The sequence below is a fragment of the Sardina pilchardus genome, chromosome 18 (genome assembly GCF_963854185.1).
Source record: "Sardina pilchardus chromosome 18, fSarPil1.1, whole genome shotgun sequence".
NCBI lineage: Eukaryota > Metazoa > Chordata > Actinopteri > Clupeiformes > Clupeidae > Sardina > Sardina pilchardus.
The window spans coordinates 17,686,899-17,698,747 of record NC_085011.1 but is presented as its reverse complement, the minus strand read 5'-3'; the positions used below and the strand labels follow the sequence as shown (position 1 = coordinate 17,698,747).

At 39.7% G+C, this 11,849-nt stretch overlaps 1 long non-coding RNA gene across 1 annotated transcript; it reads right to left on the bottom strand.

The window, feature by feature from the left end:
• Positions 1–836: 836 nt before the first annotated feature.
• Positions 837–2,859, bottom strand: LOC134063795 (uncharacterized). The gene is made up of 5 exons (XR_009936199.1): positions 2,765–2,859; positions 2,239–2,301; positions 1,975–2,026; positions 1,584–1,671; positions 837–1,091 (listed from the first exon to the last, which is right to left on the bottom strand). It is a non-coding gene; the product is annotated as an uncharacterized LOC134063795 (long non-coding RNA).
• Positions 2,860–11,849: the final 8,990 nt, after the last annotated feature.

Sequence of the window (11,849 nt, the reverse complement as noted above, 5' to 3'; positions counted from 1 at the left end):
GAGAGAGAGAGAGAGAGAGAGAGGGGCAGAGAGGTCAGTGTGACCTCTTGCCTAGACCAGAGCAGAGAGAAGAGAAGAGAGCGCATCACACCAAGAGTTTCCCTTTTCACCATCCAGCCACTCCCGACTCAGCAGGATCTCTTTACCTGAAAGTGGGTGTGGCGTCTAAAACTCTATAGTGTATTTCTTAGTCTATAACCATGTACAAATATATTAGATTGCAATGAAACTGTGATTAGGCTGTTGCCCACATTACAAGTATTAATTCAAGACCAAACATGGATGTATTATCATTTGTCATGAAACAGATACATTTTAGTTTCCAACATTAATTCATCAGAGGCATGGAGAGGGGGAGAAGAGGTGTGTCCGAGGGCCTTTAACCAAATGGCCGGCCACACACACAATGGGAACAGTTCAAATGCAAATAGATCACCTGGACACAAAGGAGTCTAGCTGTGAGGTCGTCTCCCCCGTCTTTCAAGAGGACTCATGCCTGAGCAAGTAATGTTACCCTAGAAAGTTATGTATGGGAAAATAAGATTATCCTATAAACTCATATATGGAAAATAACCCAGCTTTACAGCCTTAAGGATCTTTGACATGAACTACGACGACGTATCTTGCTCCGCCTTAAGGATCTTTGTCCTGACCCCCTGGATCTGGCGAGAGTCAGGTTAGCACCAGGTGTACTACATGATACAAGTTTCACTTTTTGAAATTACTGAATCAAATAAACTTTTTCATGATGTTCTAATTTCATGACCAGTACCAGTATACAATATCACACTGTGGGGGCAGTTTATTATTGAAAAGAAACCACAAGCACAAAATGGTAAATGCTGAAATTCTTTATTTCTTCACACACAGGAGAACTGTGTTTTGATCATTTCACAGAATCTCATCTGAATGTGTGCAAAATTCTCTGTTGGCTCACTGGTGTATATCAGTGGTCAAGTGATGGGCACTAATGTGGTGGTGCTAGCCTATAAGACTTTTAACACCGTGGACAACTTTTTTCACCAATTTAACAAGTGTGCCAAATATGAAACGCTTGTCACGCACCAGTGCGTTGCCATCTTGCATTTCATCTGTAAAATAAAGGAAAGGTGATATTATGTATCACATACTCAACTATGTTATGATCTCCATTTCAATACATTTTCTGTCTGTCATGGAAGCCTCATGCAAATGTTTTCTAAGTAACGTTAAACTTTACTTTAAGGTATCTACATTAGAGTTAGATGACACTGTCATGACACATGAACCCTAACCCTAACGACATGACAAAAACTGAATAAAGACAAGCTCTACATGATAAACATTTATGACTTGTTTCTAATGTTTATCATGTTCATGACAGTGCCCTGTCACTCTTATGTAGATACCCTCAAGTAAAGTGTAATCAAACAAACATTTAAAAAATCAAGCTTTAAACAGACCCCACTGACTTCTTTCAATTATATAAAACATGAATTCAGAGCATGGAACAGAAATGTTTTGTTGTGACATTGAATGGATTCGATCCTGACAACATTTACATAAAACAAAACTAAGTGAGTGATGCACACAATTCATCTCACCTGCGACTTTATCAAGCTCGGCCATTATGATCTGGTTTTCTTCGTCATCTGACATCTGCCCACACAATTGTCCCACCAGAACAAAGAGCTGTGAGAATGGAATAATCTGGATTTAGGTTACACATGGCTAGTGAAGTTTATTATTTGTATCTGTAAAACAATAAAATGTGAAGTTATTCAGAGAAAGATATACTGTTAGGAAGTTAGTTTGCGTTAAGCCACCGCATAACATTTCCATGAAGGTTATAGTTCAACCCAAAACAAATCCCGAACAAATGATATGGTGTAGGGCGATGTCATATAAATCAGTTCTAAATATAGAATTGCACCCTGAAATTGTTATTGTGAAATTAAGTTAGTTAATCACCATTAACATAAAGCAGTGACTCACCACAATGACTAGAAACAGCTTGCGTGCCATGCCTTGCTTTGGGATTGTATCTCTAGAAAGAAAGAACTTCACTATAAACACAATGGGTCTTAGCAGTGTCTTTCAAATTTCAAACTTTCCTCAAGTTTTACCCTTACTGGAAATTTAACTTGACTTTGTCACTGGAATAATATAGGCTAACCGATGCCACATAAAGCTTTTTTTGTATGATTTTTTTCTGAACCACCCTCCCTCATCACTGTCTCAGTTCTATTTCTGTCTTACCTGTTTACTCACTGCTGGTCACCCTTGAGGACAAGATGCTGCGGAGAATGAGTCAAACCTCGCCTATCACACGACCCACAGGGGGAGATAAACAAAAGAAGTCAGTGTGAGAGTATAAATCACTGTACAAAGCAAAAAGGCAGTAACTGCATTATTGGTGGAAAATGTGTTATTATCATTTTCATGACATTCACGTTGTTATGAAGATCGATATGTACCAAAACTAAGCTATAAGTAACAAAACCTCCACATGTCCAATAATCCACCTACAACTTAGGCTAGACATCAGGATAACTTTAAGGTCATTTTTTTCCTGTTTGCCCTCTGCGTAGCTATACTGCCTTTTTGCTTTGTAGGCTACAGAACACTGGCAAAATGAGCTGATCTACAAGTTTTTCTCCTTCTGTAACAAAAAAAAAAAAAAAAATGTATTGCTGGGCTTTTACTATCAACACTGAATTAACATGAACTGTGTACAAACAATATACAAACAACAGTCATCATTGATACAGATTAAAATATTCACCTGTGCAGCAGCCAGAAACAAGCTTGTGTGTTGGAGTGAGGAGCTGGTTTGCTGGCGTCTTTTTAAGCTCATGTCATGCGGTTAGAGGGTGACGCGTCTTCCTTACAGAAATACTAGAAACATTTTGATTGGATGGCTGGGCTGGGGCACAGACTCAAAGAAGGGTGGCACACAAATATACAGTGTGAAAAGTAAAATACAAACAGCATTAAAGCCTTAGATTCAATACTAAATTGCATTATTAATAAACAAACAATTTAATTTACAGAGCCTGGTTGATGAGATTGCAACAAGAAAGACAATATTTTCCACAAGAAGTTTTTCACCAAATACAGTATATTGTAGATGTGCATGGATAGAATATTGCTACTAGAATAATATTTTAATAATATGGAAGAAATTGGTTCTTGAACCCTGACATATAGGACTAGCATGGCAATAAATAGCCTAAATATTTTTTGGCATCGGTGGCGCTACACGTTTTGAACAGTCTACCATGACCTCAAATCAGCATCATCTGTGACTGTTTTTAAATCTATGGTAAAAATCCATCTCTTACATTCAACAGCCATTGAGTCTGTGAAAACTGTGAATGGAGATCCTGTCTCCATTAGCTATCTGTCTCTGTGAGGAGGTAGTTTTTTTGTCTGGAGGTTTTAAGCTGTCTCTTCTTTTATTGTCAAGCACATGGGACAGAAGTGTGCTATATGCTTACGATTTACTCACTTAGATTCAAAATAGTCAGTCGGCTTTTACAATCATTATTGATTAATGATTACTATTTGCCTTCTGCCTTTATCAGTAGCCTAAACCAACACGGACGCCATGTACCATTACGGTAAATGGAAGTCTATCAATAAATGACCTTGAGTGTCTTCATCTTATACAGTACATGCAAAGCCTACAACTAGGTGCAACTCATCAACACACTGTACTGTATGTATGGACCTCAGGGTTGCCAACTTTTTGAATAAAATTGAAGCGATATTTGACTATTGAGAATGTGCATGCAGAGCATGTGCCGAAAATGCTTCAACACACCAAACTAGGCTACATTGTATTATTACTATTTCAAGCCATGACTGACGTGCCCACTGCTTTAGGGTGTACATTTCACCAAACCAAATTGCCAGCTACAGATGGGGAACTCCAGTGGTTCAAACTCAGAGGTGCAGGAGAAGAGCTCCCTCTGGGTCTCCCACAAATGAAGTCCTGCAGAGCGTTCATCAGGACCTGTTATCAGGCTCACTCTCACCCTCTTCTCCTCTTTCCATGCCTTCTGTCAGAGGCCCCTCTGCCTCTCCTCTCCAAAACGCTATTGGTTGTCAATAGCACACATACAGGAGGCCTATTGCTATTTGAAAACTCAATTATTGTTTTATTAGTATTTCAACTGAAAATCTGAAAAACATACATTTAAATCAAGAACATAACCCACTAACTATCCCTACAGTGTGTGTGTGTGTGTGTGTGTGTGTGTGTGTGTGTGTGTGTGTGTGTGTGTGTGTGTGTGTGTGTGTGTGTGTGTGTGTGTGGGCGTGTGTGTGGGCGGATTTAGCTATTTGGGGGCCCTAGGCGAACACAGCCATGGGGGCCCTCCACATACGTTCTTCATATACACAAATGTAGGAAAAGTGGAGAGAAAAGAGAGTGTTGGAGAGGGGTAGAGATTACTGTATATGTTTAGAGTCATTCTACAAGACATCGGTGTGCGTGTGTGAAATTGAAAGAAAGATCATCTATAGGTTGCCTGCATCAGATGCGGCAACAGCAGGCTGTAGTGATAGATCTTATTTTCGCCATCATCTAGGTTATCGTTGTTGTCAACCTTCACTGGTTGTGTGTCCGTAAAGTAGGCTAAATGGTTATTCACTTTAGGCAGTCTGGCCATGTATTATTTGATTTCCACTCGCATTTTTCTGTTATTGCAACCGCTAGGACAACTCCGTCTTTTTTACATTATCAGCTGCGTATTTCGTCTTTCCCGGTCAATGGAATAATCCATTGTAGCATGAAAAAGAGAGGGTGCCGAGACATATACTGAACTAGGCATTCTGATGTTTTTTTGTTGGATTAGAAGTACGATTAAAACATGCTGTGATTATGTAAGCGTAACCATGTTTCAACGTATTTAGCCTATTCATTTTTGTATTTGTTGTATATGTTTTGAAGGTGGAGTGGGGGTCCCTTATAGTTGGGGGCCCCAGGCGGTTGCCTAGGTTTGCCTAATGGTAAAACCGCCCCTGTGTGTGTGTGTGTGTGTGTGTGTGTGTGTGTGTGTGTGTGTGTGTGTGTGTGTGTGTGTTGCATCCAGAAATGTACCTGATTTTCTTCTAAACATTTTGACATGTCTGCCCTGCTCTGTTTAAGTTGTTTGCCGGACCAGTGTGAGGTTAGTGTAAAGACAGTTTAGGCCCGTGAGCCAAATTGGACCCACAAGACAGTGTCTTGCAGCCCTTTGGTTGAATTATATTGTACTAAGAGTTGGCCTGCATATCAATTTTGCGCTTTGTTTTTTTCTGTTTGCTTCTCAAGAATACTCAACATTTTACTGTGTAGCCTGCCAGTCTACTCATCTAATGTTAGTGTTGGGCCTGCAGTTGCAGAGATAAATGTCAATTGCATCAGTTAGCCCTGCTGTGGGTCAGCCAACCAAAACTATCAAAAGATCTTACCACAAGGGAACCAACACAGCTATTCCTTGCAAATATTGTGGTAGTACATGTCTAGACAAGTAGACAATGCGACTCATTCTTCGTCAGTCAATAATGAGGCAACTACCTGTGTGTTTTGCGCAAGGTTAAAGCAAATATTGAAAGCCCCATTTCTGCCAAAGACTCAAATGTGCAGACTTTGAGAGGCAGGGATGCTGGGACATATTCTGTTTGGGGGTATGATATGTATATTTGTATGTACATTATGTTATTGATTACATTTTATGGATAGGGCCATCTCTAGGCTTTTCCCCTGAAATCACACTGTTCCCATCCAGTTTGGCCTACCATCAAATGCCTGACCTCTTTGGAAAGGTGAGACCTTGTAGGTTCATAGGAAATAATCAGAATAATTGTGGGATGTACTGGCACAGCGTTATAGAGGCTAAAATATTGTTTTTTCTTTCTGGTGGATAACGAGCATCTCTAAAGTGACCACATATCAGCCCTCAGGTGATAGGTATAGACTTAAAAACATTATTTGTCAATAATTTGTCATGCGTTATTAAAATTCCCTATGTTGATTCCCCAAAGAACTTTTGGCTATCCAAAATGCATACTGAAAATCACATACTGCACATGAATCCCTTTGTGTAGCATAATCTTGGTCTCAAATGAAAGGTAACACTCTGAGGTTTCTTGTAAACCTTTTGGATTGCATGTACTGTAAGGTGTTCTGATATAGAATGACTGCACACATTATGGAATAATTACACAAAAGTCTCTCATTTTGCATTTACTTTGTTGATTCAATGGTTCAACAGCATGAAGATTCAATGTCCCAGATGTCAGGGTATAGCACCAAGGAGGAGGGCATTTTTATATACAATAATTGAGACATAGTAAAATTAATCTGACAATGCAAAGCACTATACAGATTGTACATGAAAATTGCTTGCTTGCTTAATTGCTTTTATTCCTTATAGCCGTTTGAACCAACAGGGACGTTATTATGATAAATGAGGGTCTATCAATAAATTGAATTTAGTTAAATGCAAAATATCTTTTTTAGGAATTTTCTAAAGATGATTTCTTCTTGAAAAAGTACCTGAGCCAGACAAGTATGACCAGGAGAAATAGTACTCAAGTCGTACAGTCTCTCTTTTAAAGAACCCTTTACATATTACAGTTCCTTTTACGCTAAGATTCAGGAGATTAAAACATTTTAATACATTAAATAAGACATACACTCCCCAATTACTGCCCTTCAAGAACCCTTTTTTTAAATACCTCAACCTACTCAACTAACGGGCCGGCAGTTGACCAATGTCAATTTGGGTTATGCAGAATGTCAGAGGGCAGAAAACAGGTCTAATCACATCCACTTATGAGTGATAACATTGCTTCTGACAGCAATTAAGCTGTCGTCAATAATGCGGTTAACCTGCATTTTAAATCCGTTTTTATTTATTTATTTATTTATAATCATCTGTAGGGCCTGCTATTGTTTTGTACAAAAGCATGCAACTGGGGGCTGACAATGCAGACCCAATTCTCATTCTCACAAAACATGCTTGTCTTACATGTCACATATTAATATCCAAAATTCCGTATACATGTGCAAGATTTACAGTTAACCATATCAACACGTTAAGTTGTCAAATATGGATTACCAATCAGAACTGCATTTAGTAGATATCACAATCAGATTCATCAGATTAGGTGTATATATCTACACACCTAATATTCCTGTCTGGTGTAGCATCACCAGCTGGCCAAAGTCAGAATCATTGGAATTTATTTACAAAATATTAGTTAAATAAATCTGATGATATCCACATGCCCAAACTGCTAACCTGGTCTAGTGCCACAAGGTGACTAAATAGGAAATGTCCCAGACATTGACACCTTGGTTAATTGGTCTGAAACTTTCTTTTAGATAGTATGATAAGCCTGGTACTGACATGCCTAAGTCACATGTCTGGTATAGCCCTCGTCCCCCCAAGCAGGTAGGCTGGAAGCAGATTTGTAGGATGTCTACCAACTGTTATTGCATTGCACTGCATATCACAAAGTGTAAGTCATAAACTAAAAACTCGGAACCATATCATTGTACCCTACATGTTTGTGGTGAAATGCCACCAATGACTGCCATCAATGTAAAACATCACCCGACAAGAAGTAAGCAAGTGCTTCCAATGTAGAAAACAAAAACAAAGAGCACACATGAGATATGTGCATTTGACAAACGCACATGTTGCTTTGTTAGATTTCAAAATGTCACAGGTTGTGCACCACAGGTGCTCGGGCCCGCCATCGCCGCTTGCAGCTATATTTAAAGTTTAAAGTAACTTTTTGTATTTATTTGTACATTTGACCTCAAAACAAAATTAACAAAAGTAAATGCAGCCTTATAATACAGTATCAACAATAATAGTAATAATAATAATAATTGAGTAATAATTGAGAGCTAAAAACAACTATATTTGCAATATCTAAGCAGGTTCTTCACTTCACAAATCTGAATATGGCATCCAATTGCCCAAAACCTACAAAAGCACATTTAATTCATATTTGTACCAGAGAATGTCTAATAAGGGGAGAACTGCCACTGTCGTTATACTTCCGGTTTTGAAATGGTTGCAGTTCCACGCTGGTTCCATTAGAGGCGCTACATTTGGAGTGCAGAATGCATGGCGGTCTATGGAGCAATACCCCTCAAAATCCGCTTTTCTCAAAATATAATTTTTTGTCAATGAATTTGAATGTTGTTTTCGAAAGGGGATGCAAAGAAATTACGTATTGCGTGGTGTTTGATTTTTTAGAGTCACTTGTTTGCTTTAAAACGTCTTTTAAAATGTAAATGACGTCATACACTCAAGCTTCATTAGCAGAATGCTAGCGTGGTATGGGCAACGACAACTCAACCTGTAAGAAATCGGAAGGACATAAGTACTCGTTCATTCAACTTTTGACCTATAACCTATGTTGAACTTGCAAAAACTACAATCAAATCTGAGATCTCTCAACGACAATTGGGTGAAAGAGCCAACTTTAGCCGTCTAGCTCCATAGGCTCCCATTCATTCTGCACTCAGGCGAGCGCCCCCAGTGGAATTGTGGTGGAACTGCAACCAAAAGTCGTTACAATGGGACTTAATAGCGAGTGGCAAGGCTCTCCGTAGACGGGCTCTGTTTGTACCTTGTTTAGTCAAAAAAATATACTGAAAAATAGATTTCAGCCTGGTGGAGGCGGCCATTTTGAATCTCAATTTTGAGGCATTATAGGACATTTTTGAGCTTCATATACAGCAGGGCCCGTATTCACAAAGAATTTTAGGGCTAAAAGTAGCTCCTAACTGGCGAATTTAGGGAGGAACTCCTAAAAATAATGGGCGTGTCACTCCTAACTTTATGACTCCTAATTTTTTTCACTAAAAGTTATTCACAAAGCATTTTAAGCCTAAAAGTAGCTCCTAAGTCTAGGACAGCGTAAAAGAACTCGAGAGGACGTCTAACTCACTAAGACCTATTCACAACCCGCTTTTAGTGGCATTTCACGTCGCGATGTTTTGAAATGACCGTGCAGTGCAGGAGCTCGCTGTCATGCAAGGGAATAAATGTGCATTGCAACGAAGGATGCAAATGCAATAATGCCACCGACAACCAAAACCACCATTGCATGTAAACTAAATGTAACGTCTCGTTGTGCCTAATTAAATTAAATCGCTTCTCTCTTTGCGAATATAGGCTACGTGTTTTCATACAGATTAATTTAAAACATATTGCAAATATACTGCTCCAGTCCATAGTGTTTCATTAAGCCTATAGGCTTGCTTTACTCTTTATTCATTAAGGCTATGCCTATTTATTCATCATCTTCCATCCTTCACAGCCCGACATAGCGCACGCATTCTCACCAGCTAAGACCTAACACCTGTCACTCAACTCGTAGGGGAGGTTTGCCATCATTCCCGCGTTATAGAGCTCCCCAGTCCCGCCCAGAGCCTTGTCCGGAAGTAAAAATCCAATACAATTTCTCCATTGACAATTGGAGAATAAGCCATAACATCGTAACCGTCCATGGTAGACTTAAAACCAGCTACGATGTGACTAAGCGATTATACCTGCTCATATAGATGTCAAAAGTTAATGGGGGCATCAACCTTGTTTTGAGAAAACAATGCTTTATTCACGATTTAACGAGAGAGTACTACACTACCCGACACCCTAACGTGTAAAACTGGTGAAAGCAGAGCCTTTGATTGGTAGAGATCGCCGTTGCCATGGCAATGCCAAACAAACTGTACTCAGCTTTTCCCGCGCCTATCGTCCAGCTTCGTCTCGCTGGAACTTCAAAACTTAAAATGGCTGCAGGGCTGATCAGGACCGATGTGTGGTCTTCCGAAAAATAACGGTTTTCTCATCTTGAAGGTTGAATTTACTCAATGGAAACGGTAGGAAGTAATCATCTTCTTTTCTCAGATTAATATGGAACCATGTTAAACTATCTTTAGGCTGCAAATGTTGGAAATGTGTGTACGTTTGCAAAGCATCCTGGGATTTGAGTTCTCTTTCTCGGAATTTAAGATATGTACACAGTCTTGTACCTTTCGCTTTTTTTACATTTTCTGTTAATTTTTTCACTCGAAATTATAAGTTATATGCTTATGAGTCACATCGTAGCTGGTTAGCCTAAGGCATGGTCTAAAACTCTTTATATCCGAATTTTTCCAGAAGTCAATGGGAGAAATGAATGAGAATTTTACTTCCGGACAAGCACCTCTCTCGGAGGAGGGGCGGGACTGGGGAGCTCTATAATCACCAGCCAATCAAGGTGGTCACTTTCATCAAGCTCGTGCATGAGTAATGACGTCAACCATAGCAACGAAGACTCACTTTTAGTTTAGGAGTGGGCGTTTCTCAATTCCTAAAAGTAGGTCTGAAAGGCTTTGTGAATAACTTTTAAGGGAAAACTCCTAACTAAAATCTTCTAGCGCGATTTAGGAGTACTCTTATAGTCTTTTTTCACCGACAGAGAACCGGCTCCGTTCCCGTTCGCGAACCAACATTTGAACCGTTCGTCGCGTTTTCACCAAACAAAAGCCGGTTCGGAACGTGGCACCTTGGTTCGGAAGTTGAACCAAAAAATAGTTGGTTTTTCCTGCGAACCGGAGTGGGCGTGTCATTGCGTCTTTCAGAGGGAAGAAGGCTAACGCCGCCTTCACATTAGCACAGTAGATACGGCTGCGTAACGGCCGGAAGTCATTCATTTCCTATGGAGATTCGCAGACCGTATGCGAATGGGTCCGAACAGTGCGGTGCGAAAAAAAATCGGGTCCGTTGGTCATCCGCATGCGTTAAAAAAACTGAACTCGTACGACAGCAACTGACGGTTCCTAGGCCTATCCGACGGAAGTTAGCGTTGCTATGGTACTGATAAACAAATTGAATATCTATCTTTTATAATGTCATATTACATGCTTTTAAACGATCAAGTTTAAAACAAAAGTCATCGAAAAGGAACGTGTATGATCCATAGTGGTGCACAAGCCCATCTTGTGAAAAATAAAATGAACGGTTGATGTAAATAAATAATTATTTCCAAACGAAGTTTTTTTGTCATGTCACTGTCTTACATGGTCTCTTAACAATATTAGGGCAGTTAGACAATTAATTTAGAAAAAAAAAGGACTATTGTACATTTTACTCCCAAACTCGAAAAGCCTCCGACACTTCCAATGGTCAAGTCCGACGTCCGACGGGGGAGCACTGCGAATTACGGAGTGCTAATGTGAAGGCGGCGTAAAAGCATGAGTTTCCCTTCCTTATCAACTGTTGCCATGAGTAAACAAAACGATTCAACTAGCATTACACTGCAGACGTTGACTAGCATTTTAAACAGCTAGTTTCTGCCGTTTTTATGGGACAACTGGTCATATCATTCTCCCGTTTATGCATCTCATTAACTTTTGATTTTGCATGCACCACCCATGTTGATGACACATCCTTGGTTCTGTTCAGAACTGGTGTAAATGCGGGCTGGTTCACAGATAGCACCACGGTTCAAAGAATTCTGAACGGCACCAGTTCAACACCAGGTTCGTTCTCGGTGAAAAAACGCTATTAGTGGTAAGATAAAATGCTTTGTGAATACGGGCCCAGATTTGGATTCAGCACCCCTTACAGTTTTTGCCCGTTGCTTGAACACATTTTGCAAAACTTCGCTCACTGTGCCAAAACTCTACACACAAGTAAACATAAAGCAACACTAGGAAATATACCTTTCACATCTATGTCAAATTGAAACTCTACTATCAGTAGGCTAGTGAAATTAAACTGTGAGAGTTTTGACCGGTAGTTTAGCCTACACAAACAATCTTGAATCGACATGAAAGAAAACAACATGCCCCAGCCAATAAGCACAACATG